Source organism: Equus przewalskii, chromosome 7 (genome assembly GCF_037783145.1).
Source record: "Equus przewalskii isolate Varuska chromosome 7, EquPr2, whole genome shotgun sequence".
Classification (NCBI taxonomy): domain Eukaryota; kingdom Metazoa; phylum Chordata; class Mammalia; order Perissodactyla; family Equidae; genus Equus; species Equus przewalskii.
In genome coordinates this window covers 23099214-23109251 of record NC_091837.1, presented here as the reverse complement: position 1 = coordinate 23109251, position 10038 = coordinate 23099214, and the positions used below count along the sequence as shown (strand labels likewise).

Here is a 10038-nt window from a genome sequence, read left to right as displayed (position 1 = left end):
GCAGCCTGCCTTCTCGACCTCTTGGGGGGAAAGCCTACATATCAGGTGCCCTAGGAGCCTTTGGCTGGAGCGACACATCCTAGAAAAGGCCCCTCTTGGAATCGAAGCCAGGCCACATCCCTGCTCTAATTCAGATGCTTCCTTAGCTGCAGGACAGGGGAGGAAGCAGCCAGAGGCAGGTGAGGGGTTTCCGTGGCCATCCTTTCAACTGAGAAAGTTTTATCACAACTTTAGGGAAACTTGGAAAATAGAGGGAAAGTGGAGGAAACACCCAGAGTTCCACTACTTGAACGTAATTTTCCACGTTTGTTCATTCTCTTCAGGTATGTTTTCATAGATACGTTTTATATTTAGTTTCATTAATTCATTCAACAAGTATTAGTCAGCACCTTTGTATGCCAGGCACTGTCCAGTGAACAGAACAAGCCCAAACATCCTGCCTTCGTGGGGTATAAATTCTAGCAGATAACTGAGTATAAAATTTTAGTTTGTAGTCGTAGTCAATGATGGTGCTTTTCATTTCCTGACTCACACTAGTTATTTTCCATGTTACTGCAGACTCATCATAATGATCCTTTTTAATCTATGGATTACTTCTTCCAGAGGGTTTGCCCTGATTTCCCTAACTGTTCTCATCTGATTGCTTCTAGTTGGTGGATCCTATGCATAATCTTTGATACAACATTTTAGTTCATTTCCTGGGGGTGAGATTCCTAAGCCACTTTGTTTTTCCAAATATAGAAAGGTGAATAATAAGACAATTTGAAAAAAAACAGACAGTATCTGTCTCTAGAGATGGAATTATTGAGTTAGAGGGAGGACCAGAGCTGCCACCTGCCTCAGTCCAAAATGGTCCCAGGAAAAGGTGATGACAAATTAAGTGGATTTTATTCATTCATTAGACAGATATTTACCAAGTGCCTGTTTTGTGCTTGGCGGTGTTCTTGATGCTGGGGATATAAGGGTGGACAGAGAGATGAACTCTCTACCACAGTGGGGCTTGGTGCGGTTGGGAAGGTTTAACTTCTATTTAGAAAAGGAAAACCTAGTCACTAAATTCTCATTGGAAGGGGACTTAGAAGTGCTTTTCCTTAAGAGTCAAAACACATTTCTGGCTCTGTTTAATATTAATCCCATAGTCATGAGATGGTCCTAGCCTTAGAAATCTTGAATTTAAATGGTCTGCTTGCACTTTGGAACAAAGTCAATTAAGAGAAATGTAGAAATACAAGTTTTCCTAAATTACTAATTGATACCATATCCTTAGGCCCAACCAAAGAAACTGGTCCTGAAAAATGATCAGGAAAAGAAAACTGTTTCATTTACACTTTTACCCCTGGTTTATCTCTTTAAAAACAGCTTTCTTGGGGTATAATTGACATAAAATAATCTGCACCTATTTAAACTGTACAGTTTTATAAGTGTGACGTGTACACCCATGGGTCTGTCACCACAGTCAAGATAGTGAATATATCCAACGTCCGAGCCAGAGTAATCTTAGTTTACGTAAAGTAAAAGTAACTGCTGATTACAGTTGGGACTTTTCACACACATATGTCTTAATTACATTCAGTTGCATATTTGTTTTATAGCTTGATTGAGTATAGTCAGTTATTGAGTAACCTTGGGAATTTAGTTTAAAAAGAAAAGATTTTCAGTAAAGATGCCAATTCAATGAGGAAAGAATAGTCTTTTCAACAAATGGTGCTGAAACAACTGGATATCCACATGAAATGATGACATTTGACCCCTACCTCTTACCATATATAAAGATTAACTCAAAATGGATCAAAGACCTAAATGTAAGAGCTAAAACTAGAAGAGTCAGATGAAAAGATAGGTGTAAATCTTTGTGACCTTGGATTAGGCAGTGGTTTTTTTGATATGACACTTAAAGTACAGGAGACACAAGAGAAAATAGATAAATTGAACTTACAATTTAAAACTTTTGTGCTTCAAAGGACACCAAGAAAATGAAAAAGACAACCCACAAAATGGAAAAAATATTTACAAATCATGTATCAGATAAGGGTCTAGTATCTTAGACATCTTCACTAAGAATTCTTGAACTCTTATAATTCATCAATAAAATGACAACCTAATTAAAAATGGGCAAAAGATTTGAATAGATGTTCTACAAAGAAGATACACAAACGGTCAATAAGGACGTGAAAAGATGTTCAATGTCACTAGTCATTAGGGAAATGCAAATCAAAATCACGAGATACCCCTTCATCCTACTAGCATGACTATAATCAAAATGATAGACGCTTAAAAGATGGCAAGGCTGTGGAGAAACTGGAAAACCCATACGCTGTTGGTGGGAAAGTAAAATGGTGTAGCCGCTTTGGAAAACAGTTTGGCAGCTCCTCAAAATGTTAAACAATTACCACATGACCTAACAATTCCATTCCTACATATATACCCACGAGAACTGAAAGGATATGTTCGTGCAAAAACTTGTGCATGAATGTTCAGAGCATTATTCATAATAGCCAAAAATGTGGAGATAACCTGAATGTATCAGCTGATGAATGGATAAATAAAATGTGGTATATCCATACAATGGGATATTATTTAGCCATAAAAAGGAAACTGATACATGCTGCAATGTGCATGAACCTTGAAAATATTATCCTAAGTGAAAGAAGCCAGGTACAAAAGGACACTTATTATATGATTCTGTTTATATGAAATGTCCAAGATAGGCGAATCCATAGAGACAGAAAGTACATTAGTGGTTGCCTAGGGCTGGAGGAAAGCAAGAATGAGGAGTGATTGCTAATGAGTACAGCATTTCTATTTGGGGGGATGAATATGTTCTGGAAAATAGATAATGGTGATAGTTGCTGAACCCTTGTGAATGTACTAAAAGTCACTGAACTATGCATTTTAAATGGGTGGATTTTATGGTATATGAGTTATATCAAATTAAAAAAAGAGAAGAAACAGGGAGTAGACAACGAAGGCCTCAGAAAAAACAAGCTACATATCTCACAATAATGGGGCCAAACCTCATGTTCTTACTTCATGGGGAGCACCTCAGGCCCTTTGTTTTAGACAAAGTTCTAACAGTCTGGGTTATCTGACTCCTTCTTTGCGTATTAAGCCAGTTTGCCACAAAGTTCTTCCTCTGAAAACTGCCCTTCCTCACAGAGGTGCCTCAGCAGCCATTTTTGTACTGTGTGACCTTGTCAATTGGACCACAAGGGGGAACCGAACCCAAAAGGGCCCATCTAGTTCTGTCCTCTGGGACTGTGGCACTGGGAGAGAGGCAGCCTTTTGTTTTCTGCAAGTGACTGGAACTGAGTTGATGTAACCTCAGGGTTTGCGGCAGAGTTGTGCTCAGGGAGAAGCCGGGAAGGGGAGTCTGCAGAAGCAAAAGAAAGAAACAGACGTGCAAAGGGACCCAAAGGTGAGAGAGACTAAGAAAATGGCCTCTTTGGTTTCTGCTGAGTTCCTGGTTCTGCCCCCTTGGTTCACTTTTGCCCTTAAGGTACCCCTATAACTGTATAATAAATGTTCATTTTTTTTTTCTGTAAGCTAGTAGGCTTTTGAAACTTGGAATTGAAAGGACTTTGGCTGTGGTGCTAGGTTCTGAGAGATGAAAAATGTTCTGTCACCAGTAATGTGGGCATTAAAATAAATATTTGTATGAATAAACATTTAGAATTAGATTAGAGGTGGGAGGCACTGCCTGAGGCCACCAATACTAAGATCAGCAATAAATAAATTAACAGCCTATAAAAAGGAAAAGTCCCTGTGGAAAGCAGAGCCAAGAACTCCTAAAAACTCATCAGTCTGGGACCATTTAGTTGACAGGCCAGCAGTGGCTGACCTCGGTGCACCTTAGGGTGTCATTTGGTTATAGCATGGTAAGAATGATGTTTGTTACAATGGCCTCAAGCCGCAAAAGGTCAATCAGATAAGTTCGGGAGTCTCTTCTGTGAAAAAATGTTTAAACTTTCAAGCATTTATAGATGTAGGATTCACTTACTTGGCACATAGACATTGTGAAATACGTCATTGTATAACATAATGATAGATACATGTGGTCCAAATGTTTAATTATATATACCTCCAGAAATAGCACATCCTCTAAATAAAGAACAGCTTGGTAGCAAAAGTGAGGAGTAATTTATTTTATAATTTTGCTGTTGCTTTCTCCGTGGAGTCCTTGAGACTGAAGCTGCATTGGAACATAGAAGAAAAGAAAACCTGACTTAGCTAAGAGGCCGTGTGCTGATCACAGATAATCCTCTGTGCTATCTGCTAGATCAGTGGATCTCAACCCTATCAGATGCAATGTCCCTTCAAAAAGAAATATTTTCTAATATCCTGTTAGGAGCCCTGAAAGAAATTAATATGGAATATAAACTACCTACACTCCATTAAATGTGTATGTATATGTAAATGTGTGTATATATACGTTTGGTTTGTGTTTTTGTAATGATTAATGATGTTGAGCTTTTCATGTGTTTATTGGCCATTTGTACATTTTTGAAGATCCTTTGCCCATTTTTTAATTGAGTTATCTCTTTATTTATGTTCTAAGAGTTCTTTATATATTCTAGATACAATTCCTTATCAGGTATATGATCTGCAAGTGTTTTCTCCCATTCAGTGAGTGGGGGATAAATTCCAGATTATTGAAATGGAGAAATTCTGGAATAAGTCCCAGATTATTGAAATGGAGAAAATGAGGGCCAGCCCGGTAGTGCAGTGGTTAAGTTCACACGTTCCACTTCCGTGGCCTGGGGTTTGCCAGTTCAGATCCTGAGTGCGGACATGTCACCACTTGGCAAGCCGTACTGTGGCAGCTGTCCCACGTATAAAGTAGAGGAAGATGGGCACAGATGTTAGCTCAGGGCCAGTCTTCCTCAGCAAAAAGAGGAGGATTGGCAGCAGTTAGCTCAGGGCTAATCTTCCTCAAAAAATAAATAAAAAATTTTAAAAATGGAGAAAATGGGAAGTATGATATTCTTGCAGATGAACTGGACCTATTCCTGGAACTGTTGTCTTGAAATCCCAGCACATTTGACATTTGGTCTCTAGGATATAAAAAGACCTTGGAGACTACATCTTTTGATAGGCAACAGAGAATAGAGGATGGATAGGGAAAAAAAGCTATGAATACAAGAGGTGGGGGCCAGCCTGGTGGCATAGTGGTTAAGTTTGTGCCCTCTGCTTCCATGGCTCTGCGGTTAGCAGGTTTGGATCCCAGGTGCAGACCTATATACCGCTCATCAAACCATGCTGTGGCGGCATCCCACATACAAAAAAGTAGAGGAAGATTAGCACAGATGTTAGCTCAGGGACAGTCTTCCACAAGCAAAAAAAAAAGAAAGATGATGGAGCAGTTATGAGGTCAGCCTGTGGGGATTGTGTCTGCTATTACTGAAAACAAAGGTGTTCAGGAGTAGATACTGTGGGTGCCAGGCACTGGGATATATATAAGATTATTTACTAGTTGTGCATCCTTAGACGAGCTATTTACTTTTTGGGAGTCTGTTTCTTTATACGTGTTATTGTGTCAAGTATGAAATCGTCTTTAGGATAGTAAAAACAGCAGCTAAGACACTGCTAAATGCGTTATAGGCTTCATTTCATTCACTTGCACATGAACCGTGAGGTAGACACCAAGGAGTAAAACTGAGACTTAGATGATACAAGCGGTTGGGTCAGGATTTGAATCCATGTCTGTCTGATTCCAGAATCTTTGCTCTTAACTGTTTCATTATGTAGCCTTAAAATGCTATGAAATCATTTGTCCACTCTAAATCATTGTGTAGTATTATGTGGGACGATTTTTATGGTTTCATTGCTTGGAGTGTACCAAGATTAAGAGATAATGAGGATTGTCGGGGTCACCTTGAAATGGGAGAAATCTTGTTGGTGGAGATGATAGTTACTGGAACTCCCATACATTTCATCATGTTTCCTGTTAACGTTGTTAACATACAATGTAATCAAATATCTTTTCAAATTTACTTAGAAATTATTAGATACCTAAATATTTGGAAGGATACCCAACAGACTCAGAAAAATAAGACCTAAAGATACAGTCCCATTAGTGTCACATCTGAGAACTTTCTAAGATGGCATCTTTCCTCAGCGTGGCCTGATGAGCAGTGCCATGTCCTCGCCCAGGATCCGAACCCTGGGCCGCCTGCAGCGGTGCGCGCGAACTTAACCCCTAAGATGGCATCTTAACTACTGTGGGAGGCAGAATAATGACCCCACCCCCAGGTATCCAGGTCCTAATCCCCGGACCTGTGAATGTGTTACCTTATATGGCAAAAGGGACCTTGCAGATTGGTTGAGTTAAGGATTTTGAGACGGGGAGGTTGTCCTGGATGATCCTGGTGAGTTTAATCACAAGGCTCCTTAAAAAGTGAAGAAAGGGGCTGAAGAATCAGAGTTGGAAAAGGCCTGAGACAACAGAAGCATGGGTCAAAGTGATGAGATTGCCAGCTGGAGGCCGTCAGCCAAGGAATGAAGCTGGGAAAGGAAGAATTGGATTCCCCCCCTGGACCCTCCCGAAGGAATGCAGCCCTGCCGACACCTTGATTTTAGCCCGTGAGACCCATTGTGGATCTCTGACCTCCAGAACTGCGGGATAGTATATTTGTGATGTCTTAAGCCGCTAAATTTGTGGTAGTTTGTTAAGCATCAATAGGAAACTAATACAGTTACTAACTCCATGGAAACAGTATAAACATAAGATTCTTAATTCAGATTAAGCTCCAGAGAACTTCATTTACTGTCTCTAGTCTTTAATCTTGGGACAGTTTGATTTCTTTTCTTTTGGGAGGGTTTTGGTGTATGTTTTTCTGTGTACGCTCAGTTACTTGGCAAGGGGCCAGGGCTTGAGAGAGAAATACAAAGCTAACTCATTAGGTAAATAATTATTCCATCACAAAATAATTTCTGTAAGTACAGAAAATAAATCACCCCAACAAAACAAGACCTTCAAAAAAATTCATGGCCATTCATGTGAATTTAGATTTTTTTCCCTTAAAGAATATGTGGAAAAATAAAGATTTGTAACAGTAGAAACATTTGCCTCATTTGATGTTCTTAATGCTGCTTTTGTGGTAACTGGGTGGGAATCCTATGTAGTGGTAGAAAAACATTGATGCTGTGCTAGGTGGTGCAAAGAGACAAAGGCTGCAGAGCACATGGATTTAACTTGAAAAGTTTATAGCCATTTGAGTCCCACTCAGGATGTCTTGTTTGTATACGGTACAGCTTCAAGCAAAGGAGGTAAATCTTTAGGTGATAACTATCCTGCTTGCCGGGAACCAAGAAGTTTCCCAGCATGTGGGACTTTCAGTGCTAAAACTCGGAAAGTCCCTGGCCAATAGGATGAGTTGGTGACCTTGGAGGGATTAAGTCAGCTAGCTGCTGGAAGGCTCACGGTTGCATGGATTCTGAGCCAGGCCCCTACAGGCCATTGACACCGCTTACCCTACTCTCCTTGTCCACCCCACCCCAAGCGGACCCCTTGTCTGCTTCACTCTGGAGACTTGTACCGGTTAGACTTGAAGCAGATCTGTTAGAAAAGAGAAGGGCTGTTGCAAGAAGCAGGGAGGCTTTCCAAGAGGTGTAGCCTCTAAACCGCACTTCTCCTCATCTTACATCAGACAACTTCAAGCTTGCTTGGAAGTCTGAATAAAAACTAAACAAAACAACAACAAGAAGCATCAAAGGTGTACTTTTTTTTTTTTTTGGTGGAAGATTAGCCCTGAGCTAACATCTGCCGCCAATCCGCCTATTTTTGCTGAAGAAGACTGGCCCTGAGCTAACATCTGTGCCCATCTTCCTCTGCTTTATATGTGGGACGCCTACCACAGCGTGGCTTACCAAGCGGTGCCATGTGTGCACCCGGATCCGAACCAGTGAACCCCGGGCCACCGAAGTGCAACGTGCACACTTAACTGCTGCGCCACTGGGCTGGCCCCCAAAGGGTGTACTTTTATGTGACTTGTCTTGTAATGAAAAACCCATCTGCTTTGTTCTCTAGTGAAGACAGAGTTTTCTGGAATACACAGACTGTGTGTTAATCTTTCCCAGCCCCCAGCAGTTACTGGATTATAAGCCAAACAGTCTCTAGTAGATCTAAATCCAGCACAGTGGGAATCCAGGAGTTTTGGCTTTGCATAGCCATTTCTATTTTGAAAACCACCTTCACATGAGTGATACTCAAAATCCCATTTTATAGTTGAGTAAAAGCTCAGCCTCATCAGTGTTTGCTAAAACATTCTGGAGGTCTTGCCTCTCTGTCATAAGAGATTTCTGTTAATAATAATTGGTGGCTAAGAGCGAACGAAAGCACAAGGGGAAGGACGCGTCAGACTCCAAAACCATCACCCTAATAATAATAACAGTTTGAATTTCCGTTATCTGGAATAAGAATAACCTCTAAGGGGCCGGCCCAGTGACCTAGCGTTTAGGTTCACGTGCTCCGCTTTGGCAGCCCAGGGTTCACTTGTTCGGATCCTGGGCGCGGACCTATGTGCTGCTCATCAAGCCATGCTGTGGCAGGTGTCCCACATATAAAGTGGAGGAAGATGGGCACAGATGTTAGCTCAGGGCCAATTTTCCTCAAACAAACAAAAAAAAGGAATAACCTTTTAAATTCATGTAAGCAAATCACAAAGCATTCTCGGGATTTTCCCAATTCTTTTCTATCCTTAAGTGTAGCCCCAAAAACTCAGCGAACACTGTGCGTCTTAGGTTTGTAACTTTCAAGTGCCAGGTGTGTGTGGACATAGGCTATGCTGAGATATGAGATGTGTGGCATGCAGTTAGAAGTTAGCACAACCAACAGGAAGTGTTTGTGGAGGGTAGCATCTTGTCTCTTCCATAGCTTCCCTTTTCCTGGGTTTTCCATTTCTCACTCAGTAGGAAATTCCACAGGAAGTGGGATGACAAACTGAAGTCACTTTCTTTGGGTCAGTTGAGGGTAAAGGTTGCCTCTTTCCTGCCTTGAGAATTATCCAGAATGCTCATCTCCTCCTGCTCCCTATGTCTAGCCTCTTTACCAGGGGTGGATGCCATCAGCCTCAGCCTTCCATTTGGCCCAAGTCTGCCATTTGGCTTTGGTTTGGGTCTCAGCCTTTGGAAGGCCACGTAGTCAAATGACTACTTCAACATCATTTCTGGCCTCTCTGAACTTGTACACGATCCTTGAATGTGGGATCACATAAGTAACCATCATCTCAAATTGGAGTATCTCTGTCAGTGATACGAATGAGGCCTGTCTTTGGGATATGTCGTTTATATGTGAATATCCACTTTCGAATGTAAGTGAGCATTCTAGTTGCAACTGGAGTGAAAGAAATTTCCTTAGGTACAGTATGTTGAAATTTTGTCAGTAGTTTATATATTTAGATATATTATTGCTAAAATAAAATAATGATTGGAAGCCTTTATTTTCAAAAATAAGTTTCAAATAGTTTAATAGAAAAATCGATGGACAGACTATTAGGAAACATTTTTCTTGGCTAGATAATCTGAATAACAATAAAGGTCTAAAAATATTAGAAATTTAAAATATGAGTGAAGAAATAATCTTAATTGTGCTCTTGAAAATGCTCAGAACGTATCTTCAAGCAGTGCACAAAGCTTGTTTATGAGGTTGTTTCAGTGAAATTACATCATTATCATTGACCCGGTTTTCAAGTACAGAAGTTGAAAAGGACATTACTCTTTACTATGGTTGTGTAGTATCTAGGAGGAAGGAAAATTTAATGATCTGGTGGCAACATCACTATCAACAGTGTCCTGTTCTGGCAGAGCAGCCAAAAAATATCTTAGCTCCCCCTTGAACAGTTGGAAGTGAACGTCTGTCTAATCAATGTCCAAATGTTCAATGGAGTAATCGCAGGAGCAGTCCTAAGGAATTAATGCCCTTGTATTATAAAAATCAAACTTTAAAATTTGATTAGTAAATGTAGTAAAATTGAAATAATAATTAAACTTTTGGAAATTTTTCAAATTTACTCTTGTGCTATGGCAGTAATATTAGGCTTT

The 10038-nt window shown here is 40.3% G+C and overlaps 1 protein-coding gene across 4 annotated transcripts in view; it reads left to right on the top strand.

The window, feature by feature from the left end:
- IFT81 (intraflagellar transport 81) overlaps positions 1-10038 on the top strand; it is a 185944-nt gene that overhangs the window by 625 nt on the left and 175281 nt on the right. For all 4 annotated transcript variants that reach the window (XM_070628993.1, XM_070628996.1, XM_070628995.1 and 1 more), the window contains exon 2: positions 235-323. The gene's annotated coding sequence lies outside the window, so the exon portion shown is untranslated. The remainder of the gene's footprint in view (positions 1-234; positions 324-10038) is intronic.